This window comes from Heptranchias perlo, chromosome 20 (assembly GCF_035084215.1).
Source record: "Heptranchias perlo isolate sHepPer1 chromosome 20, sHepPer1.hap1, whole genome shotgun sequence".
Classification (NCBI taxonomy): Eukaryota; Metazoa; Chordata; class Chondrichthyes; order Hexanchiformes; family Hexanchidae; genus Heptranchias; species Heptranchias perlo.
This window is the reverse complement of record NC_090344.1, coordinates 27,633,978-27,660,691: the sequence shown is the minus strand read 5'-3', so window position 1 is coordinate 27,660,691 and position 26,714 is coordinate 27,633,978. Positions and strand designations below refer to the sequence as shown.

The following is a 26,714-nucleotide window of genomic DNA, read 5'->3' as shown; positions in this document are numbered from 1 at the left end:
TTCTCGCTCTGAAAGTGAAGAACTATTGAGACGCACTTCACAGCAAAGTATTGTTTATTTTGGTGCTGAAAATAAAAAACCGTAAGAGGTCCAAACAGGGAAAAGGAGATAAACCTGTTAGGGAAAATGAGGACAACAGTCAAGATTTTTACCAGTATATTAAGTGAAAGAAGGGAGGCTGAGAGTAATGTGGGCCGCTTAAAGACAGATGGAGGTGATATTGTAATTGAAAATCATGAAATGTAGAATTGCTAAATATTTACTTTGCTACGTTCTTCACAGAAATAAATGAGGCTGACATATCAGAGATATGTGGAAAACTGTAAATAAATCAAGGGGATTCAGTATAAGTAAAATAATGGCAATGGAGAAAATAATTAGATGAAAGATAGACAAATCTCCAGGACCTGATGGTTACCATCCCAGGGGACTGAGAGGAATAGGTGAGGAAATTGTACATGCTTTAGTCATGATCGTTCAAACTCTCTTGATTCAGGAATTGTTCCTTTGATGGAAACAATTTCAATGTCACTCCATTATTTGGGATGGGTAGCAGAGATGATGTTGGAAATTATAGACCCATTCGTTTGACATCCGTTGTGGGGAAGTTGCCAGTATCCGTTATTAGGGAAAGAAAGATTGAGAACTTGGATAAACATGAATTGATCAGAGAGAGCAAGCATGGATTTGTAAAGGGTAAGTCAAGTCTAACAAAACTAGTTGAACTTTATGAAGATGTAACTAACGTGGTAGTTAATGGAGTGTCCATGGTTGTTAAATGATATTGACTTCCAGAGGTATTCGATAAGGTACCATATAAGAGACTGTTAACGACAATGACAGTGCGTAGAATTTAAGGCAACCTAATGAAATGGGTAGGGAGTTGGTTAGAAGGTGGGAGACAGAGACCCGGCATATAAATGACATAGACGAAGGAATAGAGAGCCGTGTATCCACGTGTGTCGCTGACACCAAGATAGGTGTCACAGTGAGTCGTGTAGATGGAAGCATAAAGTTACAAAGGGAAATTGATAAATTAAGAGAGTTGGCAAAACTGTGGCAGATGGAGCAACATAGAATTACATGGAAAGTACATCACGGAAACAGGCAATTCGGCCCAACTAGACAATGCCGGTGTTTATGCTGCAAACAAGCCTCCGCGAACCCCATTTAATCTAACCCTATGAGCAAACCCTTAGATTCCTTTCTCCTCCATTTGTTTTTCTCGCTTCGCTGTAAACGAATCCATGCTATTCGCCTAAACTACTCCTTGTGGGAGCGAATTGAACATTCTAACCACTCTCTGGGTGAATGTGTTCCTCTTGAATGCCATATTGAATTAAACAGTGAATACCTTATATTCATTGCCTCAATGATTTGGAGTCCCCACCTCCACAAATGCAAACACCTTATCTACGTCTAACGTATCAAACCCTTGCATAATCTTAAAGTCCTATATCAGGTCACCCCTCAGCCTTCTCTTTTCTATACAGAAGAGTTCCAGTCTGTTCAAACTTTCAATATGGAGAAGTGTGAGTTCATCTACTTTGGACTGAAGCAAGATAGATCAGAGTATTTTCTGAAAGGTGAGAAGCTAGGAACTGTGGAGGAGCAGAGAGATTTAGGGGTCCAAGTACAGAAATCGCTAAAAGCCAGTGGAATGGTCGAAAAATTTATTTAAATGTCTCATGGGATGTTGGCCTTTATCTCAAGGAAGCTGGTATTCAAAGGGGGAGAATGTTACAGATAGAAATCCCTGCTGAGACCCCATTTAAAGTACTGCATTCAGCTCTGGGCACCACACATCAGGAAGGAAATATTGGCCTTGGAGGGGCTGCAGCGCAGATTCACCAGAATGATACCGGGGCTAAAATGGTTAAATTATGAGGACAGGTTATGCGGAGGTCGGTCCTCATTTTTCTCTTATGGATCCGGCCCCATCCGTTTACTGTTGACGGGAGCGCGACTGATACGAAGTCAGTCAAAATCGGATGCAAATCACATAACCGGCACAGCAGCTCTGGAACTGGCGACTGGTTTTACATTGAGTCTTTTTTATGGGATAGGCTGTACATTGTTTGTATAATAATAATAAGTTTGATACAATGAAGGTTTTTTCAGTTATTTCCCATTTCCACCCACACCAGTTTTACATAGCAAAAGGTAACAATATTTAAGGGATGTGATGTACAGTGTTGGTGGAATCAATGTAATTTAACTTGATATTTTGTAGAATCTCTTGTCCATCCCAGGCTCTTACCTCAGGCTTGGATCCTCACCTAGTTTAAAACCAGTCACTCACTGATATAAATAAACCAGTAGCAACCCCGAAACCTCAGCGGGTATATTTGTTCCGATAATAAGTGACGGTCCCAATTTCCACTGAAATTCTCGATCAGCAAATACCAGAGGCTGTTTTGGGTTTGACAAACTGTGAAACAGATTGATTTAAAAGCCGGGAAGAGGGAAAAAATGGTGATTGATATAAAGTGTTATATATTAACTCTTTCTGTTTCCGATTTACTATTTATCTTTGTGTGTGACTGACAGGAGCGGCTATAACGGAGCCCAGTGACTGGGTAACGAGCTGCACTGAATCATTGCCCTGTGTTACAGACCGGCTCGTTAGACCTGTTCATTCCGTCTCATCTCATTGTCAGCAAACAGGAAATTACTGAAGTTAAGGCTGGTGAATAACAGCTCGAAATATCAATCCTCTCCACCATTGGGGACAGAGTCTTCCGAAAAACAGGGATTTTCACTCGTGCAAATTTCATCCACATTTTCTGCTCTTCATTTCTCTGATTTGTTTGATGCGGCTTTGCCTACAATTCACGACCTACAGGAAAAACCCGATTTTACAGTCGATTTTCGGGTCAAGAGTTATGGTGAGATTTCAAATAATTGAAATCGACCCTTATTAACGCCAATATCGTCACCTACACGTTTGACGAATGCAAAGCGGCTTCACTCACGGTTTTGCTGCACAACTCGTTCAAAGATACTGTCGGTAATTGGAGGGTCTTTGAAGTGATGACACGAACATCACAGTTCGCGCTGCCGTTTTTCTCAAGACGCTTCAGATTCATGTGGAATGATTTAGGTCTGGCGGTTAAATCCGTTCCCTCTTCACAAATCCGTCTTTGAACCTGTATCCTTTAGTATTTTTTATAACCGATACCAAATCGGTTTGCCATGTACTGTACATTACTTTTTAAAATATTACAGATGAGCGGAGCACTTGAGCTGTCACAGCTGTGACTTTCACTTTTCTCCCTCTGCTCTTGATCTCCCCGGTAACTGTCACTAACCACAACCTTCTGTCTCACTTCTCCATCAGAAAGTTCCGAGCCTAGGTTTTCAAATGAAATAACACCCATCTCTTCAGTCAACGACAGCTGAGAGAGAGTTTCTCAGTTTCATTACACACTTTATCCAAATCCTCCTTAAAGCACCATCAAAAGTTGTCCTTTAGTTAATAATAAGATCAATAAAAGTTCTTATCTTCTGGGGTTTTGTTTCAGATTCCAGGGCTTTTAAAGTTCACTGCGGATACTTATCGAAGCGCATCTTGATTGGAGGCTTCTTGGAGAAATCGGAAAAAGATCACAAAGCGATAATTCAGAGACGGAAAATGAAGCTGTTTGACGGGAGCACTGATAAAACCGATTGTGCGCTGCTCTTGTGGCGGAAGCGCTCAGCGTGCGGTACTTTTATGAACTCCAGAAATGCCCAGGTTGTGAATTTGAGCCTCATCTGGAACAATCGAACATTTTGAGTTCAAGGTACAACTGGTATGTTCCATAACGCATCTACTTCTTAGTGTTCCCATGTGAGCACTTGGGTTCTTCTGGCCTCCCGTCTTGCAATAGTAGGTGTGAATTTACTTGTTCATAGGGAAGAGGGGGTATTAGCGGCAGCTGATATGGCAAAGGGGCCGGTACGAGATCTTTCAATCTAAAGAACTAAACATACAATTCTTCTTTTCGTTTAGCGGATATTCATCAGTTGGAAGTTTCGTGTGGCGAAAATCTGGAAGGGAAATATTCTCCCTGGTGTCACTGTGTAACGGGTGAAATTATTCAGCTTACAGATGTTAATACGCTGAAAGGTCGAGAGGCCTTTTCCAACTCCCGTGTGGGACAAGTTCAGCTTTTGAGCCACTATGTAAAGTGTTATTTTAATTGCTGCTAACGAATGACAAGATATTGTTAAATAATAGCTACATCATGAAATAAATTTAAAACAGAAATAGATAGTTTCCTGGAATTAAAGGGAATTCGGGGTTACGGGGAGCGGGCAGGAAATTGGACATGAATTTAGATTTGAGGTTAGGATCAGATCAGCCATGATCTTATTGAATGGCGGAGCAGGCTCGAGGGGCCGATTGGCCTACTCCTGCTCCTATTTCTTATGTTCTTATGTTCTTATGTTCTTATTTGGCACAAACACGAAGAACTGTAAACTCACGAGTTCACTGTCCATGTTTCTTACATCATGTTCAACAGAAACAAGGATTGTCCTCAACACGTTGCTGACAATTTTATAACAGGGACCCTCACCCAATTTCGACATCTACGATGGATAATTCAGAGTCCTACAATGAATATGTACGATAAGAACTTAACAAATTGCGAGCCTGCGTAGCTCAGTAGATAGAGTAACAGACTTTTAAAACGGGTAGTGATCTGAGGATCCAATGTTCTGGTTGTAAATTTTGAAACAGCTGGCAAGTTCTGTCTTCGCAGCGGAGCAACAACTACGGGACAGACGATGCCTGCAATGTGTTGTCAAAGCTTTGGTGTTATCTTGTTTCCCAGGGATGGGCAGTAAGGCGCTGCCTGAAGCGGCAATTGCAGCTTCCCGCCAGCAACGTGTGATCGGACAGGCGGCCTGAATGTTGTTGCTCTCGTGGCCTCACTCAATGCGGGAGCTGGGGAACATCGAACATCGAAAAACTGATCTGTTTGTTGCCGCGGCTGCAATGCTGTTTATAACTGTATTTATAAACCGAGGCAGCGCTGCAGGATCCTTTAATGACCTCTCACAAATCATCTGAAAACAATCGCAATGTGCAGCTTTGAGAGGGGCTTCCTGCACAGTCGGGGCATGAAACGTGAATGAGGGCGAGACACTGTCTGTATATGTGTAGTGTTTGAATGTGTATTGAACGATGCAGAGAATGGAAAACATATCGGTTCTGTGAGGTGTGGTATTTTATTCACATTTAACCACAGAATGAATTCTTGCTTTTTTTCAGACGTATTGATTTTTAGTGGGGAACTTTTTCAAAATGATTCTGCCCGGTTTCGAACCGGGGACTTTTCGCGTGTTGAGCGAACGTGATAACCACTACACTACAGAAACTCTGCGATACAGTTTCCTATAGGAAACCCTCAGAAGATAGCTGCCGACTGCAAATGCTCTCAGTGTGGGAGACGGGTCCCTGTCCCGTTCAGGGAATTAAATTCTCCAAAATAGTTGACTGTATTAATTTCGCAATACTCATTAAACTCTGAAAAAAGAATAGTTGTTCAAATCGCCATTAGTCAACTCATAACTTTTTGTTTCAAGCTGACGGAAATACTGACTTTTGAAAAAATTATTCACCAGGCAGATTACAGAAAGTTCAGAGGGGAACTGAAAGTGGTAATAAGAGGGGCAAAGAGAGGGTATGAGAATAGACTGGCGGCCAACATAAAAGGCAATCCAAAAGTCTTCCACAGGCATGTAAACATTAAACGGGTGGGAAGAACCCGACGCTGATTCGGGATCATAAAGGAGATCGACTCATGGAGGCAGAGTGGGTGGCCCAAAAATATTGCTGCCCGGTTTGAAACCGGGGACTTTTCGTGTGTGGCGAACGTGATAACCACAACACTGCAGAAACTGTGCTGCACATGTTGTTATAGGAAATCCTCAGAACACAGCTGCCGTCTGCAAATGCTCTCAGTGTGGGTGACGGGTCCCTTTCCCGTTCAGGGAATTAACTTCTACAAAATAGTTTACTCTATTAATTACGCAATACTCATTAAACTCTGAAAAAAGACGAATAGTTGTTCAAATCGCCATTAATCAACTAATAACTTTCTGTTTCAGGCTGACGGAAATCCTAACTTTTTTTTCATTCAATCACCAGGCAGAATACAGAAAGTTCAGAGGGGAACTGAAAGGGGAAATAAGAGGGGCAAAGAGAGGGTATGAGAATAGACTGGGGGCCAACATAAGAGGCAATCCAAAAGTCTTCCACAGGCATGTAAATATTAAACGGGTCGTAAGAACCCGACTGTGATCGGGGAGCATGAAGGAGGTTTGACTCATGGAGGCAGCCCAAAATTGTTTTTGCCTGGTTTTGAACCGGGGACTTTTCGCGTGTGTCGTGGACGTGATAACCACTACACTACAGAAACTCTGCTGCGCACGTTATTTAAGGAAACCCTCAGAAGACAGCTGCCGTCTGCCAATGCTCTCAGTGTGGGAGGTGGGTGCCTTTCCCGTTCAGGGAATTAACTAAGGCAAAATAGTTTACTGTATTAATTTCGCAATCCTCATTAAACTCTAAAAAAAAGACGAATACTTGTTCAAATCGCCATTAATCAACTGATAACTTTCTGTTTCAGGCTGACGTAAATCCTAACTTTTTTTTATTCATTCACCAGGCAGAATACAGAAAGTTCAGAGGGGAACTGAAAAGGGAAATAAGAGGGGCAAAGAGAGGGTATGAGAATTGACTGGCGGCCAAAATACTTCCACAGGCATGTAAACATAAAACGGGTCGTGAGAACCCTACTATGATTCGGGAGCATGAAGGAGATCGACTCATGGAGGCAGAGGGGATGGCCAAAAAATGTTTTTGTACGGTTTTGAACGTGCTGCACACGTTGTTTTAGGAAACCCTCAGAAGATAGCTGCCGTCTGCAAATGCTCTCAGTGTGGGAGACGGGTCCCTTTCTCGTTCAGGGAATTAACTTCTACAAAATAGTTTGCTCTATTAATTTCGCAATACTCATTGAACTCTGAAAAAAGACGAATAGTTGTTCAAATCGCGAATAATCAACTAATAACTTTCTGTTTCAGGCTGACGGAAATCCTAACTTTTTTTTAATTCAATCACCAGGCAGAATATGGAAAGTTCAGAGGGGAACTGAAAGGGGAAATAAGAGGGGCAAAGAGAGGGTATGAGAATAGACCGGTGGCCAACATAAAAGGCAATCCAAAAGTCTTCCACAGGCATGTAAACATTAAACGGGTAGTAAGAACCCGACACTAATTTGGGAGCATCAAGGAGATCGACTCATGGAGGCAGAGGGGGTGGCCCAAAAGACTGTGGACCAAACTCTGGAAAGTGGGTTGAGGCTCGATACCTCTTTTTCGGACGGCTCAGACACGAAGGGCCGAATAGCCTCCTTCTGTGAGGTAACTTTCTATGATTGTATGATTCCATGATATTATTGCCGTCTGTCTCGGAATGGTGTTAATATACAATCTACTATAAGTATACTTTAATCAAATTGGTGCCTCTGTTTCACTGCGAGAGAGAAGAGGCATTAATGTGTGGACATTGGCTGCAGCAGCTGGATTGCCCCTTTACTTTTCCTCCTGTCCCAATCTTTCTTTAACCTCCTCTGCTGGTGTTGCAGGTTAGATCAGCCATCGCCGTGCAAGGAAGCCTGAGAAGTCCATCAGGGGATAACACAAGAGACAGAGACAGGGATAGATAGAGAAATGCATGCATTGAAAATAAACTGTATAAATAGAATTATACAGTCATTATTTTTTGAGATCGTTCATGGGATGTGGGCGTCGCTGGCGAGGCCAGCATTTATTGCCCATCCCTCATTGCCCTTGAGGTTGGTTACAGTACAGAAGGAAGTTATTCAGACAATCGAGCCCGTGCAGGCTCATCGTAAGAGCAATCCAGTTAGTCCCAATCCCCCGCTCCTTTCCGGTAGCCCTGTATTTTTTCCCTTCAAGTACTTATCAAATTCCTTTTTGAAAGCCACGATTGGATCTGCTTCCACTATCCTTTCAGGCTGCGCGTTCCAGATTACAACTACTCGTTGGTAAAAAAGTGTTTCCCCATGTCGCCTTTGGATCTTTTGCCAATCACCTTAAATCTGTGTCCTCTGCTTCACGACCCTTCCGCCAATGGGAACAATTTCTATTTATTTACTTTATCTAAACCCTACATTATTTTGAACACTTCTATCAAATCTCCTCTCAATGTTCTCTGCTCCAAGGAGAACAACCCCAGCACGGGGTAAATGCGGTCAATTAGCTTCAATTCATTTATTTGAGCATTAAACAGCTCTTTAAACGTTGCTGTGACATTATGGTAGCGTGCCCTCGCGGTCTCAGGTGTTCCATCAAATTTCTACGGAGGCGTGGGTTTGAATCCCACTGCTGTTAGAATTTCTGCCAATGTTCATTTTGGCTTGTTCGCAGAAAACCCGATTGTCGTGCGATGGAGCAGAGGATGTGAAAGAAGCTGAAAGTGAAAGTGCAGATATTATTTTCATCGCAATGACAGGACACGTTTCCACAGGTAAGGGCCTCTCACCTTAAGGTTCTTTCCAGCAGAGTGGGACAGGTGATCAAAGTGACTGGCTCTAGCGGCGCAACCAGTCAGTGCGTGGTCCTTGGATGACAGTCCAGGGCCGGGAAATGGCGAGGTTGTTATTCGAGGCCCACCGAAACCAACCAATCCTTTTCCTTGTGAAAATTTCGGCCGGAGTTGAAGGTACAATTGGTGTGTTCCAAAATGCATCTAGTTATTTGCATCGCCGTGTGGTTCCTCCGGCGTATGCTGTTGCAAAAGCAGATGAGAATATGTCGGACTGAGATGAGGAGAAATTTCTTCACTCAGAGGGTGGTGAAACTATGGAATTCTCTACCACAGAAGACTGTGGAGGCCAAGTCAATGAATATATGTAAGAAGGAGCTGGATAGATTTCTAGACACAAAAGGCATCAAAGGGTATGGGGAGAGAGCGGGAATATGGTATTGAGGTCCATGATCAGCCATGATCATATTGAATGGCGGAGCAGGCTCGAACGGCCGAATGTCCTACTCCTGCTCCTATTTTCTAAGTTTCTATTAACAATTGGCGTGTTCCGTAATGCATCTAGTTATTTGTTCAGCCATGTGGTTCCTCCGGCCTACTCTGTCGCAATCGCAGATGAGATGTTTAGTCTTCTTAGTTTACAGAGGGAGGCTTCGGAATTGGAGCCACAAACTATGATTTTGATCCATCTACAAATTATGGGATTTAGCTTGAGCTTTAAACCAGCGCGTTAGACCGCTCAGCCACAATACTTTCCATCTTGCGTTCTTCACGTGCTACTTTTACAGGAATAGAATTACTGCAAACAAGTAGTCTACCCATCAAGCACCAATGCTCGCACCGCAGCAGGATGCATGTGTCCAGTTTGAAACCTGTCTGAAGGAACATTCCGTCTGACAGAGCTGGAAGTCCGGCAGATTGACTTTCTCGGTGAGCAGATGATGAGCCTCCTTCTTGAGAGTGTTTCGCCAATCCAGCTCAGAGTGGATTAAGCATTATAAATTCGGGTGGGACTGGAGCCACTAGTATAAGAGAAAGTGGATGGGGGCTGTTTCCCTTCCTTGACAGATATTAATGATCGTGTTCCGGTTTTGCTGCAAAATTTCACTTCCCAGCTCCGAAATCAACGAACTAAAATTTAACGGTGGTGCTATGCGAACACACAATTTCTGAGCGAAAAGTCCGATGTGCTACCCATTGCGCGACTAAACCGGTTATGAATTATATGATTTCACATTACCCATATGCTGCTTATGAACTTTTGATGCGGCAGAGCAAGTGGTTCGAAAGCTCAGTGGGGTTTCAAATGAACTCCTGAGAAAGTTTGTCCAATGCATAGTGCTCTCTCTCCCTCTTTCTTTTGCTCTCTCCCGCTTTCTCTCTTGAGCTCTCACTCTCCCCGTTTATCTATAGAGGGTTCGAATACAAAGAGGTGGAAGTTATGTTACAGCTGCACAGAGCTCTGGTGAGACGCCATCTGGAGGACTGCATTCAGTTCTGAGCACCCCACCTCAAGAAGTATGTATTAACCTGGAGCCTGGAGGGGCTGAATGGCCTATTCCTGTTCCTATTTTGCAATGAATGAAACAATAATTCAAGAATCGAGACGCTAATGTATCAGGATGAGTGAGTGAAGAATGTTTTCTGTTTGAAGTACTGATTTCATTAATTGAATATCCTCAGTGACTCAGCTCAGTGCAGTCCAGTCCAAACACCTGCTCGCACAAAGTGGCATTTTCTCTGAGAACACGAAAGACGTGTTCTGGCCATGACAGTACCGAATGGGGATAGTCCTGTGCATGAAATGGAAAAGTGAGGTGAAATACTCCCACAAGCAGCGGATGTCTCTGTTTCCATTTCCAAAATGCACGCACGCACGGGCCGAATCGATGCAGCTCCTGGGAAAGCTGCGAGGCGAGGCAGGGCTGCAGTGGATCATTTGAAGCAACTGAAACACACAAGATTCCGCCCGTTTCACGTTGCAACTCCTGTTTCTGACTTTTCTTCCCCTCCCGCTTCCTCTACTCCTCCAGCTGCCAGGTGAATTAGATGCTTGATGAAAACACAGGGCAATTCATGAATCACATCCTGACCTGGACAGCATGGAGAGAGAGGGAAAGAACGGTGCTGGCCATTGAGAAGGAATTTTGCACATGCCGGGAAAAATAAACACAAAGATCTCATCTCCCTGCTTCTTTGGTATGTGGGATATCTTAATGCTCAGGTGATGATATCACTGCCCCCGCCGCCCCCCCCCCCCAACCCCACCCCGGCCCATGATATCCACTCACACTCTCCTTCCAATCTCGCACACCTTTGCTTAGGTTTGAAATCGTGTAAGTTTTCACACTGGGATTCAATTTGAAGAAAGCGATGCTGTGATAACCTGGGGCTATTGAGGAGTTGCAGTGCAAGAAGGCTAATGATAACAGTGACAGTTCTGACACTGTGAGCGACAGTTAAAGGTGAACAACATTTAAAGTCTCATGCAGCAGTCTGGGTCCAAATCTTTCACGTGGCATGTCCTTCTGCTGCTGTCACTCATTTACCTCCACGGAGAGTTCATTTGGAATTCCTGTGCTGCTGCCTTGCGCATTTTCCAGTTCTGCTTCGAACAATCGGGACTTTAAAGGCACCTCTGTGACCTGCACTTTCTTTAAATGTGTTTAGTTCGCTTTGCATTCGACTGTGAAATCGCTTTCGGATTTCATCTCACTGAACCAGACTGTGACCGCATTGTATCTGTCAGCGAGTAAGTGGCGAGGTTGGGGTCAGCACGGGTCGTTATCAACTTTTGAAACCTCACCAATTACAAGAAAAAGAGACATTGAATCAGTGATGAATTGAATGAATATCGCTCCAAGCAGATCTGGACAATGCGCAGTGCAGCCGCACAGGAGTTCTAAATCCACCCTCTCGCCACTCGGCAATCGCATTAACTGAACGTTACTCTGACCCAGTGTCACCGCGCTGAAATCGAATGTTTGTCGGCCACATTTTTTCTTAACATCATAGTTACTGGTTTAATGGTGAAAACTGCCGTCCGCTGCACTGTAAGTACAAGAGACAACTTTGTAGACACCGTGTCGTGCCACAGACCTGCTCGTTGGACCTGCTCGTTTCATCTCCTCTCATTTTCACCACACCTGAATATTACTGGAACAGAGAATGGAGAATCACAGCTCGAAAAATCAATCCTCTCTGCCACGATGCGACTAAGACTTCCAACAGACAGATGTTTAATGGCAAGGTGAGTTTAATGTTTAGAAAAAATAGAGCACAGATTTTCACTCATGCAAGCTTCACACCCTTTATTTTGGAAAAGTAAACTGATGGTGGAGAGATGTTATATTGATCGCGGCAACCTGAATTTTTAGCTCGTTGAATCAATGGCTCAAAAACAAACGTGTCGTGTCTCTGTGGCGCCATCGGTTAGCGCGTTCGGCAATGAACTGAAAGGTTGGTGGTTCGAACCCACCCTGGGACGGGAGGGAAAATTTTACCTTAAGTTTCATGGTCTCGTATTTCCTGCTTTCAAATATATGTTTTGTCTGCAAAAAAATGCACGGTTTCGATGGCCAGCTGAGCACGGCCGATCTTCCACCATTTAACCTGAGATTGCCTTCACGGAAATCAGAATTCTTCTTGACAGACAAGGTCGAAAGATTTCAGGAGAGCCGCTTCACGCTGACATGGATGTTTCTGCAGTGAGCGACACCAGACTGTTGCCACAATAAATGTCAGTCCTTTTATTTTGGAAACGCAAAATTGTTTTCGCATTCCGGAGGGTTTCAGTTCATTTGTGAACTCCACCACTGACACTGCTGAAGGTTGTAGGCTCAGGGAGTGGGACCTCCAGGAGTGGACTGTAAGAAAGCTGGGTTTCGGCATCCTGACAAATATATGCCGAGGAACCAGAGGAAACCTTACGAAGGAACCGTCTGGGGTTTTACCTGTTAGTTTAGGTCTCAGGGTGAATGATTCCTGACTCCCCGAACTGTCTTACATTAAACTCAGGTCAGATCAGGATGAATTCAGTTTACAGGAGGACAGTGTCAAATATCACCCACAATCGAGGGGGACAAAAGCAGCCATTAGAGAAGCTACGAGATCATTGGAAAAGAAGATGGTGCACAATTGTGGGAATAAAAGCAAACGCCTTTTCAACTGCGTCGGGAGTCAGAAGACCATTAAAGATAGTTTAGGTCCACTGAAAGGCAGTTCAGGACAGATTCCCAGGCTAAGGCAGAGCTGTTAAATGACTATTTCTCATCAGCCTACACTCCTGTGATTGATGCTGAGATTCCAGCTATGGGATGCGCTGTCGACAATAACATCATAAATATTAAAATAGAAAGTGATGTCATCTTGGATAAAATACGAAATCTCAAAATAGATTGTGCTCCAGGTCCAGATGATATTCACCCACGGGTGTTTTAAGAGATGGGACGGGTGGTCTGTGAGCCCCTTGCCTGTATCTTCAACAGCTCAATAGAGTCAGGGATTGTCCCCTGAGATTGGAAGGTAGCTCACGTAGTTCCCATTTTCATTAAAGGGGACAAATCAGAGACAGGGGATGACGGGCCCATCAGTGTGACATCGATCAGATGGAAGATGCTTGAATGGATCCTAAGCGATGCTGTTTTGACCACGGGGAAAGAGAAGGAGCCATTAGAGATACTCAACGCGGCTTCCGAAAAACAAGGTCGTGTCTTACAAACTTGCTTGAGTTTTTTGAAGAAGTTGCTGGGTTAGTGGATGATGGTAATCCGGTTCACATTGTCCATCTCAGGGGTGTCAAACTCATTTTCGATGGTGAGCCTGATCTGATAACATGGCACTTGTCCTGGGCCACATTCCGCAAAAGTTATTAAACTGGAAATAGATGAAGATTAACTATATTGGTACTTACTTACGTTTAGATTTTATTTATTGCTACTGTTGCTCCCGATACCTGGCACCTCTTAGCTTGAACCATTGCATCAATATTTGGAGTAAATGACTGGGCTGTGTGATGTCTTGGATAAAAACATGAGGAGAACTTGTCATTAAAGAACTTTGGAAGTGATTTCCACAATTTCACAACTCCCTGTGTAAAGAGATTTCTCTTGATCACTGCACTAAAGCAGAAAGTAGGGGTTAAGGGTCGCTACTCAGACTGGTAAAAGGTGGAAAGTGGTGTTCCACAATGATCGGTGCTGGGACGACTGTTCACAATTTATATAAACGATTTGGACTCGGGAATCGGATGGACAATTTCAAAATTTACGGATGACACCAGTTTGAGGCGGGGTAAAGCTGATACTGATCAAGACTACAAAAATATACAAGAAGACATTAATAAACTTGCAGAATGGGGGTGTAATTGGCAAATTAATTTTAATAAAGATGAGGATGAAGTGGAGCATCTTGGTAGCAAGAACAAGGAGGCCTCATAATGCTTGGATAATAAGAGTCTATATGGGGTAGAGGAGTAGAGAGATCTGGGGACACAGATCCACAAATCACTAAAATTAGTGATGCAGGTTAAAATGGCCATTAAAAAGCAAACCAAACACTCGGGTTCAATTCTGGAGGGATAGAATTGGAAAGCTATGTTAAACTTGTATAGAACCTTGATTAGACTACACTTGGAGTACTGTGAACAGTTCTGGTCTCCATATTATATGTAGGATATAGAGATACTGGAGAAGGTGCAAAAAGGATGTCACCATTTTAGTGGTCGCTGGATTTGGTGTCTCTGTGTAACTGATCCCTGTATTTGGTGTCCAAATGTAAATAATCCCTGGACTTGGCGTCTCAGTGCAAGTGGTCCCTGGATTTGGTGTCTCTGTGTAAGTGGTCTCGAGATTTCGTATCCCTGTGTACGTGTCCTTGGATTTGGTGTCTCAGTGTTAGTGTTTCCTGGATTTGGTGTCCCAGTGTAAGTGGTCCCTGGATTTGGTGTCTCAGTGTAAGTTGTTCCCGGATTTGGTGTCCAGTGCAAGCTGCCCTCGATTTGCTGTCACATTGTTCGTGGTCCCTTGTGTATTGAGGCATCGCTCGTGGAATTTTTCACCTCCTTCCACTTTTGCAAAAATTGTTGCCAGCTTATTAAAGCCATTAACTGGCTCTCGGGTAGGGCACAGAAAAAATGAGACATCGTCAGTTTCCCTGAGAATGACAGGTCTGAATTCGAGTGAGAGAACATTTAGCAATTAAACCAGACTGGGCGGGTCGGGCCTGAGTTGCGACTTACTAACGGAAAAGTAGCGGCCAGGGAAGGGCTGAGCACTCAGGTTTCTGTATAATTTATTTATTTATTATGTTTGTTGCTTCCCTGGCACCAACCTCGATGGGATGACAATAATTAATTTTCTGTTCACCAATTCCGGCTTTCAATGGCGGGGCATTTCCCCACAGTCCCCCGTGCCTCAGAATGTGCCCTATCAATGAATACAGGAGTCCAGTGCGCGGTGCCAGGACCAGGCTGTGCTATGAGCATGCGCAGTGCGAGTGGTGGCGAAGGACTGAGGAGGAACAGTCGTGTCGGAGGCCGGGAGAAGACGGGGGAGTAATTGGACCTATGATTAGGCGGAGAAACGTCACAAGCACCTGATGGCGTCTTGAGGCCACAAATCCGAGTCCACAGGCCCAGTGTTTGCACCTCGGTGACAGGCCCGACCAGCAGCCGTCCGAAAATCAGTGTGACTGGCCGCCATCTTGCGAGCGGAAGTCATGGTAGAATCTTGGCGCATGCGCGACCATCTTGGCACTGGAACAACGAGTGGGCGGGGTTTCAGGGTCCCAGTGACCGGGAACAAAGAATGGGCGGGGTTTCAGGGTCCCAGTGACCGGTTACAAAGAGTGGGCGGGGCTACTGTGTCCCAGTGACCAGGAGAGAAAACCATTGCCTCATTTATTTTATCCTCACTCTGCCCACAGCGGGTGTAGACCTGAACCCAATCAGAGGAGAGGGAGGGAGAAAACTGGGAGTGGAGGGAAGAAATATTGGAGATGGTGGGATGGGTTTGGATTTCAGCACAGGGAGGAGGGAGAGTGTGTGGGACGGGGATTTACGGCTTTGGCGGAAAAGAGAGGATGTAAAGTTCCATAGAAACTAGAATTGTCTGTTCCAAATTTCGATCCTTTATTTAGAGTGATGACTTTTGTGAACTTTTACAGGGTATCAGAAGGGGAGGATTTGCAGACGGGAAATTCAAACCAAATATCACATCAAGATCTGACAGAGTCACTCGATTCACCAGGACCTGAATATCATCGACCTTTGAATGTGGAAGGAGAAATGTTTGTCTTTTCTGTCTGTGGGACAAGAATACAAACATCAGTGTGACTGGAAAAGCACCGAGACACACACCCGAGTGAGAGTGTTCCAGTGCACTGACTGTGCAAAGAGCTTTCACCAGTTACACAGACTGAAAAAACACCACACCATTCACAGCGGGGAGAAACCGTACAGGTGTCCTGCGTGTGGACGAGGCTTCAACTGATCGTCCAACCTGGAGAGACACAAGGAGACCCGGACCACGGAGAAACTGTGGAAATGTGGGGACTGTGGGAAGGAATTCAATTACCCATCAGAGCTGGAAACTCATCGACGCAGTCACACTGGGCAGAGGCAGTTCACCTGCTCCACACAAAGCAGGAAAACCACAGTTTCCGGTCTGGGGTGCGTTTCCTGATCTCACCGGAGTGGCACTGAGCCCCACAGAGCAGGAATATCCCAGGCCTGTGCTGAGTTTTCTGTTGTCAGGCTCGTGGTTTCGAGCCCCACTTAGGGTGGTTTGTGTTTTTATCTTTAGGCTGATTTCACAAGCGATCCTCAGTTCCAAATTCCCCCGGCAGAGAGTTCAAGGAGTATTTGATATAAATTAGATTCAAGGGCAGTATCAGAAATGTCCTCCTTGATTCTGGACCTTGATCTCTCTCCAACCGCTCGCTGCTACTGATTGAACTTTATTTCAATTCACCTGCAGCTCGGGATCAGTGCGGATCAGAGTGTCTGCGGGCCCATCTCTCCCTTCAGAGCCCATCAGTGCCGGGAAAAGAATGGAAATTTTACAGACATTACGTGTTCTGTAACTTCTCATGAAAACTAAAGTGTTTTTCACTCCGTGTCCAAAACTGTGTGGTCTCCCCTGGTGTCTCCACTTTCTGTGTTTATAAACACTTTGGTGTAATTCGTTCCGTGTCCATAACTGTGAAGTCTCCCCTGGTGTATTACCATTTTGTGTTTATAAAGAGTGTAAATTATTGACTGGGGGTTTGTGTGTTGGAGGTTTGAGGGTGAGCTCTGATTCCCGCTACCTGATGGATTCAATGGATTAAAGAATGAATGAGAGAGAGGCGCGATGTGGGAGACGGGATGATAGAAGAATGTGTCCACGAACCTTGTTAAAAGTGGCCCAAACACAAGATAATATTAAGATATCATCAGCAGAACATTAACATAACCTGAGCTCCGGGATCTGGTCGGGTCCCATTCCCCCGAGGTAAGGAATGAGCGGGAGAGGCAATTCCACCCGGTTTATGTTTGTTTTTTCCAAAGCAACGCCATGCACTCTAACTTGGGATGGAGTCGATATAGCTTAGTTGAGAATCCAAAAATTTGAATGTCCCTGGTTGAATCCCGAATTTCAGCAAAATTTGGTTGTTTGGATCTCGTTCTTTGGGTCGAATCTCGCATTAATTTACACAGAAATTTTAACCGGCGCTGGAGGCTTGGGGAAGGAGTAGAGAAGCATCAAGGATGAGAAATATTGATAGCATCTTTATTTAGCTTTATTTCTTTCTGCATTTTTCTCTGTTTTTTGCCTCTCTCAGCGCCGGCGAACATGTGATTTGTAGCATTTGATTCCTAAACTGATGCCTTTTCCTCATCTCCGCTCTGTCTGTTTCTAACTGCTTGTGATCATCAAAGGGAACAAGCCCCGAGTTAAACGTTTATCAGCAAACCGACAGAGACATATCACAGCGGGAATAAAACTCGTTGCTTCACATTGTTAGATACTCAGTGACTCAGATTGTAATGTGTGTCAGTGAACATACCCTGATACTGAGTGACTCAGATTGTAATGCGTGTCAGTAAACATACCCTGATACTGAGTGACACGGATTGTAATGTTTTTCAGTAAACATACCCGGATACTGCGTGACACGGATTGTAATGTGTGTCAGTAAACATACCCTGATACTGAGTGACACAGATTGTAATGTGTGTCAGTAAACATACCCTGATACTGAGTGACACGGATTGTAATGTGTGTCAGTAAACATACCCTGATACTGAGTGACACGGATTGTAATGTTTTTCAGTAAACATACCCGGATACTGCGTGACACGGATTGTAATGTGTGTCAGGAAACATAGCCGGATACTGAGTGACACGAATTGTAATGTGTGTCAGTAAACATACCCGGATACTGAGTGACACAGATTGTAATGTGTGTCAGTAAACATACCCGGATACTGAGTGTCACAGATTGCAATGTGTGTTCGTAAACATACCCGGACACTGAGTGACACAGGTTGTAATGTTTGTCAGTAAGCATACCTGGAAAAATGGTTCCGGAAATGGAAAGAAATGGAGAGATGGGAAAAGAGACAGACGGAAAGAGATGGAGACACGGAAAGGTGAGTGAGAAAAGAAGGATAAACAGAAAGATTGTTTTTCTCCGTCCCAGGGGCAAAGATATATCAAACATTGCAATGAATGCTATTTCAAATATAATTTCCTCTGACTTTTTGCGTGAATTTCCGTGTTCCTCAAGTCCGGATTTTCAAAGTCACTAAAGTGATATCATTAATTACTAATGGCCCATACGGGGATCGAACCCGCGACCTTGGCGTTATCAGCGCCACGCTCCAACCAACTGAGCGAACAGGCCATTTTTATTGTTTACGTCAATCGGTTTGGTGCACGCATTGGGTGCTCTGTGTTTCACTTCTCACACTGCGGAATACGGTTATTGCAGGAACATTGAACACACCACATCCCTTAAACATTGTTACTTGTTTCTGTATAAAACTGGCAAGGGTATAAATCGAAATTAACAGATAAGGAGCACTTTAATGCGAAAAATTTAATTCTGGTGATAATTATGTTCTGAACAGTGAAAAGCCCACCCCTGAAACACTGCTCCACTGTTAAACCAGTGGGCAGGACCCTGAGGTACTGCCAAAATCGTGTGCTGAGGTTTCCGTGGTGCAGTGCTTATCATGTTCGCCTTTTACGTGAAAAAGCTCGATTTCAGTTCCCGCATAAAAACATAGTATTGAAGAACTTGCTTCGGATAAACCCCCAAGCGTCAACTTGTGCTTGGAGAAGGGACAATTCTTGTTCCTTCCTGTTAACTTTAACAACGGCTGTACCAAATTCCAGGTGTCGGAAACTATCAACATTTGAAACCAGACCCTTAAAATGCAGTCTGGAAAGTGGAAAACTGTGAAAGTGCATCACATACAAAGCACAAAAACTTATTTAAAGTTTCATTATCCATGTTAGTATTTCCGTGATTCTGCAGCATAAAGTTACCGGTTACAACAATTATTCATCTTTCACAGAATTTCATTAGTTTCATGAATTAATTTAACAACGTTCATTGGTTACTGCAACCACAAGCTTGAGCTCGGTGTAATATTAATGTTGTTAATCATGCGATGTGATGTTTTTCTCTGGTACAATCATTTAGCGCGTTCGGATCTTAACCCAAAATTTGGTGGTCCGATGACCCCCAAGGGACGATACAATATCCCCGATTTCAATGCGTGTTTTCATTGTAAGAAAATGCACCATAAATGAATTTGATGAAACGTGACTAATATTGTTGACTTGAAATAGTTAGTGTGCAACTTGACATTGCACCACATCGGAATCCAAATTAAGATTCGGGGCCAGAAAAGCAGATGCATACACGGAGGCAGAGGGCAAGGCTGAAGTATTAAATGAGTACTTTGTATCTGTCTTCACCAAGGAAGAAGAAGCTGCCAGAGTCAGTAAAAGCGGAGGTCGTGGAGATGCTGGATGGGATAAAAATTGATAAAGAAGAGGTACTAGAAAGGCTGGCTGTACTTAAAGTGGGTAAGTCACACGGTCCGGAGATATGGGGGTGTGCCAGAGGACTGGAAAATCTCAAATGTTACTCCATTTTTAAAAACGTGTGCAAGGATAAACCCAGCAACTACAGGCCAGTCAGTTAAACCAGTTTAATAGGACAAAGTCAGCATGGCTTTATGAAGGGGAAGTCATGTCTGACAAATTTGCTTGAGTTCTTCGAGGATATAACGTATAGGGTGGATAAAGGGGAACCAGTGGACGTAGTGTATTTAGACTTCCAGAAGGCATTCGACAAGGTGCCACATAAAAGATTATTACTTAAGATAAAAAATCACGGGATTGGGGGTAATATTCTGGCATGGGTGGAGGATTGGTTATCAAACAGGAAGCAGAGAGTTGGGATAAATGGTTCATTTTCGGACTGGCAACCAGTAACCAGTGGTGTTCCACAGGGGTCGGTGCTGGGTCCCCAACTCTTTACAATCTATATTAACGCTTTGGAGGAGGGGACCGAGTGCAACATATCAAAATTTGCAGATGATACAAAGATGGGAGGGAAAGTAGAGAGTGAGGAGGACATAAAAAACCTGCAAGGGGATATAGACAGGCTGGGTGAGTGGGCGGAGATTTGGCAGATGCAATATAATATTGGAAAATGTGAGGTTATGCACTTTGGCAGGAAAAATCAGAGAGCAAGTTATTTTCTTAATGGCGAGAGACTGGAAAGTACTGCAGTACAAAGGGATCTGGGGGTCCTAGTGCAAGAAAATCAAAAAGTTGGTATGCAGGTGCAGCAGGTGATCAAGAAAGCCAACGGAATGTTGGCTTTTATTGCTAGGGGGATAGAATATAAAAACAAGGAGGTATTGCTGCAGTTATATAAGGTATTGGTGAGACCGCACCTGGAATACTGCATACAGTTTTGGTCTCCATACTTAAGAAAAGACATACTTGCTCTCGAGGCAGTACAAAGAAGGTTCACTCGGTTAATCCCGGGGATGAGGGGGCGGACATATGAGGAGAGGTTGAGTAGATTGGGACTCTACTCATTGGAGTTCAGAAGAATGAGAGGCGATCTTATTGAAACATATAAGATTGTGAAGGGTCTTGATCGGGTGGATGCAGTAAGGATGTTCCCAAAGATGGGTGAAACTAGAACTAGGGGGCATAATCTTAGAATAAGGGGCTGCTCTTTCAAAACTGAGATGAGGAGAAACTTCTTCACTCAGAGGGTGGTAGGTCTGTGGAATTTGCTGCCCCAGGAAGCTGTGGAAGCTACATCATTAGATAAATTTAAAACAGAAATAGACAGTTTCCTAGAAGTAAAGGGAATTAGGGGTTATGGGGAGCGGGCAGGAAATTGGACATGAAGCTGAGTTCGGATCGGTCAATGCCCTGTGGGTGGCGGAGAGGGCCCAGGGGCTATGTGGCCGGGTCCTGCTCCGACTTCTTGTGTTCTTTAGATTTGTGGTTGGGATCAGATCAGCCATGATCTTATTGAATGGCGGAGCAGGCTCGAGGGGCCGATTGGCCTACTCCTGCTCCAATTTCTGATGTTCTTATGTTCTTATGTTAAGCTTTAGGAAACGATAAATACGGGATAAAAATAACAGCCAGTTCGACAAGTGTAGATTAATAAAGTAAAGCCAACACGAATTTGTTGAAGGCAAATCTTGTTTAACGAACTTGATTGAGTTTTTCGATGAAGTAAAGTGCCACATAATAGGCTTCTCAGCAAAATTGAAGCCCATGGAATAAAAGCATGGATACTAAATTGGATAAATGACAGGAAACAGACAGTCGTGGTGAACGGATTTTTTTCGGACTGGAGGAAGGTAGACAGTGTTGTTTTCCATGGGTCTGGACGAGGACCACTGCTTTTTGATATATATTAATGACTTGGACTTGTCCGTACAGGAACAATTTCAAAATTCATAGATAACACAAAACTAGGAATTGCAGTAAACAGTGAAGAGGATAATAATAGTCTTCAAGAGTACACAGACGGGCTGGTGGAATGGGCGGACACATGGCAGATAAAATTTAATTCAGAGAAGTGCGAACTGATATATTTTGGCAGGAAGAATGAGGAGAGGCAATATAAACTAAATGATACAAATGAGGTGCGGGAATAGAGAGTCCTGGGGGCATATGTGCACACATCTTTGAAGGTGGCAGGACAGGCTGAGAACGTGGTCCTGGGCTTTATAAATAGAGGCATAGAGTACAAACTCAAGAAAGTTATGTTGAACCTTTATAAACACTGGTTCGGCCACAACCAGAGCATTGTGTCCAATTCTGGGCACCGCATTTTAGGAAGGATGTGAAGGCCTTAGAGAGGGTGCAGAAAAGATTTACTAGAATGGCTCCAGAGATGAGGGACTTCAGTTACGTGGACAGACTGGAGAAGTTGGGATTGTTCTCACAGCAGAGTCGGTTGAAAGGAGATTTGATTGAAGTGTTCAAAATCATGAAGGGTTTAGAAAAAGTAAATAAAGAGAAGCTGTTCCCATTGGCAGAAAGGTCGAGAACCAGACGACATAGTTTTAAGGTGATTGGCAAAGAAACCAAACGCGAAATGAGTAAAAAAAATTTACGCAGAGAGTTGTTATGATCCAGATGTGCTGTCTCAAACGGTGGAAGCAGATTCAATCGTGGCTTTCAAAAAGGAATTGGATAAATATTTGAAGGGAAAAATTGCAGGGCCACGGGGTAACAGCGGGGGAATGAGACTAACTGGATTGCTCTTACAAATAGATGGCACGGTCTGGATGGGCCGAATTGACTTCCATCTGTGCTTTAACCATTCTATGATTCGATGATTGGATGGACAGAGCGGTCTAAAAGGATAGGCGATCGGTTGTGGGGAGCAGGGAAACTTTCGACTGGTTGCACGGCTGTGTGACTGACGGCTCGTTGGTCTCGGATTATGGTTTTCACTTTGGGCGTTTCACTAATTGATATGTGAGAGGTCCGGGGATCAAATTCCCGGACGAGCCATCCTGTGTCACTATTTTCAGTGGAAATTCATTAATTTGTTTCCCACATCTTTCCAGCGTTGCAGAATACAGGATTGACTTAATTTTAGAGAATGTTTGACGTTCAGAGGCCAGAACGCAGAGGGTTTGTCGACGCAAAACCACACAGAGAAAGGAAAATGTCTCAACGTGGTGTGCAGATTGAAGCTGAATGTGAATGTATCCTTTTTCAGGCGATCTCATCGGTGCAGAATGAAAATGCTCTTGAATCGGCCGGGAATCAATCCCCGTCTCCTCGGGTGGCAGCTGAGAATTCTACCAGTGAAACAGCAACGTCCGGACGGTAGCGGCTGCATGTGTCCAGTTGGAAACCTGTCTGAAAGAACATATAGTCTCACAAATCTCCTGTGACTACCCTGTGCATTCTGATTTACAGCCGTGCATCAAAGGCGTTCGCAGCTGCGGTAGTCGAGTGGTTAAGATGTTCGATCTGAAACCCAATGGGGTATTCCGGCAGAAGTTGGAATCGTGCTATCGGCGCTATTGTGTAAAGTTTTGTTCAATGCTCAAATAAATATGATCTGGAGATAACGGGCTGCAATTCCTTCCCTCAGAGAGATACTCCACCGCGGTAGATCATTTTAACTGGGAGCCCAGTGGTCTCTTGCCAAATATCAATATATGTGAAGGGAACTTCACAATATTCCACAACTGTCCAAAACTGGGCACCGCACTTTATAAAGGATGTGAAGGCCTCAGACAGGGTGCAGAAACATTAACTGGAATGGTTCCAGGGATGAGGTCTTCAGTTACGCGGGTCGACTGGAGAAGCTGGAGTTGTTCCCTTAGAGCAGAGAAGGTTGAGTGGAGATTTGATAGAAGTGTTCAAAATCATGACGGGTTTAGATAAAGTAAATAAAGAGAAACTGCTCCCGTTGGCGGAAGGGTCGAGAACCAGAAAACGCAGATTTACGGTGGTTGACAAAAGAACCAAAGGCGATATGAGGAAAAACTTTTTAAACTAGCGAGTAGATATAATCTGGAATGCATCGGCTGAAAGGGTGGTGGAAGCAGAATTAATCGTGGTTTCTAAAAGGAATTGGATAAGTATTTGAAGGGAAAATATTTGCAAGTATACGTGGAAAGAACGGGGGAATGGGACGATCTGGATTGCACTTAAAGAGAGCCGGCACAGGCTCGATGGGCCGAATGGCCTCCATCTGTGCAGTGACGCTTCTATGATTCCCAATCTCCATCTTAAATTCTGCTAACTTGATGTTAGGTTTTTTCTATACTTTTATCTCTCTATCTCTGTCTTTGTCTCTCTGTGTTTCCCCCTGATGGACTTCTCAGGCAGCCTTGAACGGCCATAGCTGATCGAACCTGCGACACCAGCAGAGAAGGGTAAAGATAGAATGACTGAGACGGTAGGAAAAGTAAAAATCTAACCCAGATGATGAATTCGCAGCGAATGTCTACACATTAATGTCTCTTCGTCCTCACAGTGTAAACATCAGTAATTTTATTCCACTATAAAAAGAAAGAAAGTCTTGTATTTATAAAGCGCTTTTCACGACCTCAAGACGTCCCAAAGTGCTTTACAACCAATGAAGTAGTTTTGAAGTGTAGTCACTGTTAGACTTGTGGGAGAGTGGATAATCTGCGGATGCCGAGGGAGACAACAATGTAACTTGAGAGCAATTAATTCTGCAAAGTCTCACTTGGCATTACAAGTCGCACATTGAAAACGAATGTGGTAAAGAGAGGCTAATATTGTTGATATGAAATAGTTCGTGTACAACTTCACATTGCTGCACATCGGAAGAGAAAAAGTGATCGGATGGATTGTCAGATGGCCGATCGGCTGTGGGTGGCACCGAATTCTGCACTGGTTGCACCCTTTTGGTAGCAGTAGCTGTCAGATCGTTTCACAGCTGCGATGGCCGAGTGGTTAAGGCGTTGGACTCGAAATCCAATGGGGTTTTCCTACGCAGGTTCGAATCCTGCTCGTAGCGCTATTTCTTAAATATTTGTTCAATGCTCAAATAAATATGAACTGGAGTGAACGGACCGTGTTCCCTCCCTCAGAGAGATGCTCCAGCGCGGCAAACGCTTCGAATTCGGAGCCCAATGGTCACTTGCAAAGTTGCACGGCACGTGAAAGAATCTCTCCCAAGCTCCATCTTAAATTCTGCTCGTTCGCAGAGCTTGATATTTATACTATTTGTTTCTATACTTTAATCTCTCCCTGTCTCTGTCTCTTGAATCTCTGAGTTTTCCCCTGATGGACTTCTCAGGCTTTCTTGAACGGCCAAGGATGATCGAACCTGCAACACCAGCAGAGAAGGGTAAAGATGGAAAGACTGAGACGGGGGGAGAAGCAAAGGTGCAACCCAGCTGATGAATTTTTAGCCAATATACACACATTTATGTCTCTTCGCCCTTACAGTGAAAACATCAGCAATTTGAGTACAGTGCACTTTTCGTAGAGTGTTTAAATGCGGATGTCGAGACAGACACCAATCGATCCGTTGCCATGGTGATGACCGAATCTAAACACTGGGCCACAAGGAAACGCTGAAAATTCTTTGCTGCGAACAGGCAGACCAACGCGGCCTTTCCTACTTGCCCCTTCGTAATTCAGGTAATTTTCCTGCCAGACAAGCTGCTCGCACAAAATGGCATTTTCTGTTCAAACCACTATCGCGACAGAAGATGATGTTCAGGCAATGACAGCACCAAGTGCAAGTAGGCATGTACATGAAATGGAAAGTGAGGTAAAATATTACCACAAGCTGCTGATGGACATGTTTCTATTTCCAAAATTCACGCACCGAATGCAGCTCCTGGGAAAACTGCAAGGCCACGCAGGTCCATCATAAATCATTTGAAGCAACTGCCATTTTAAAGTGGCATCTCCTGCTGCTTCTGTCGGGGGTGAACCGTACAGTTTGATTTTGCACAGAACTGTGCAGTGAAGGAGCACGTATACTGGGGCTGTGAGATATTCTATATTATTCATATTTAACCACAAGAATATCCACAGTCAGAAGCTGAAAAGAAGGGAGAGATAAGAGGCCTGAGAAAAAACACACAGCTGAATGAATCACGGGGGGTGCGCGCCCTTGGGAGCTCCCCGATGGACTGATGTGTTCGAATTCAGTGTTCCCAACCACCTCATGAGTTCGATTCCAAGGCAAGGAATTAACTTTAGCAAGAGTTATGAAATTATTAAATTAATGACATGAAACTAATTAAACCCTGTTGGTAGATGAATGACTGTTTTATTCACCATTAATCAAACGATAACTTTCTATTTCATACTGAAGGAGATGTTGACGTGGTTACCGAGAGACAGTCAAAACTTTAATCAGATTTTTATGCTTTGCAGATGATCAAATTTCATCATTTTACAGACTGTATCTTAAGGGCATGATTAAGAGCTCAGTGCAGCTGTTGTTAAATTTAAAATGAATAGGCAATTGTCGCCGTTGATCACAGGAACGCCCAAACCGGTTCTACGATCAAGATGAAAGTAACGCAACGAGCAACATCTGATACAAAAATCCCCACCGTTTTGCTTTTCCAACATAAAGGGTGCGCCATTTATTCTCTGAACATAGGAACAGTCTGGTCTCGCTCACTGCAGAAATCTCCATGTCACAGCGAACCAGCTCTCCTGCAGCGAGTGCGGCCTCCCTTCTGGCCTTTCCGGGGCTTGTCTGCCAAGGAGAATTGTGATATTCTTGCTTCCAAAACATACATTGAAACCCTGGAACTTTGAGGCGATGAATCCTGAGGAAAAATCAAATAAGAGCTCGAACCATCAAACTTCCGTGCTAACCGACAGCACCAACGAGACAGGCGAAGAGATCACCTGCTGAACCAATAATTAATTGGGCTGAACTTTGAGTTTGCAGCGACCAATGTCTACAGTCAGTCCAAAATGAATGGTTGAAGCTTGCAGGAGTGAAAATCCAAACAGCCGGTCTTCACTCTTAAAGCAGCAACTGTGAAGAAAAACATGCCGGAGAAATACTCGATTTCAGCGCTGTGACAATGGACAAGAGTAAAGCTCAGTTAATATGATTGGTGAGTGGCTGGAGGGTGGATTTG

At 44.0% G+C, this 26,714-nt stretch overlaps 4 non-coding genes across 4 annotated transcripts; 2 read left to right on the top strand and 2 right to left on the bottom strand.

Annotated features, from left to right (window-relative positions):
* Nucleotides 1-5,294: 5,294 nt before the first annotated feature.
* On the bottom strand, nucleotides 5,295-5,367 carry trnav-aac (transfer RNA valine (anticodon AAC)). Its single transcript has one exon. It is a non-coding gene; the product is annotated as a tRNA-Val (tRNA).
* Nucleotides 5,368-11,976: 6,609 nt separating this feature from the next.
* Nucleotides 11,977-12,050, top strand: trnah-aug (transfer RNA histidin (anticodon AUG)). Its single transcript has one exon. It is a non-coding gene; the product is annotated as a tRNA-His (tRNA).
* Nucleotides 12,051-18,377: 6,327 nt separating this feature from the next.
* Nucleotides 18,378-18,451, bottom strand: trnai-gau (transfer RNA isoleucine (anticodon GAU)). The gene has a single exon. It is a non-coding gene; the product is annotated as a tRNA-Ile (tRNA).
* Nucleotides 18,452-24,531: 6,080 nt separating this feature from the next.
* trnas-cga (transfer RNA serine (anticodon CGA)) lies at nucleotides 24,532-24,613 on the top strand. Its single transcript has one exon. It is a non-coding gene; the product is annotated as a tRNA-Ser (tRNA).
* Nucleotides 24,614-26,714: the final 2,101 nt, after the last annotated feature.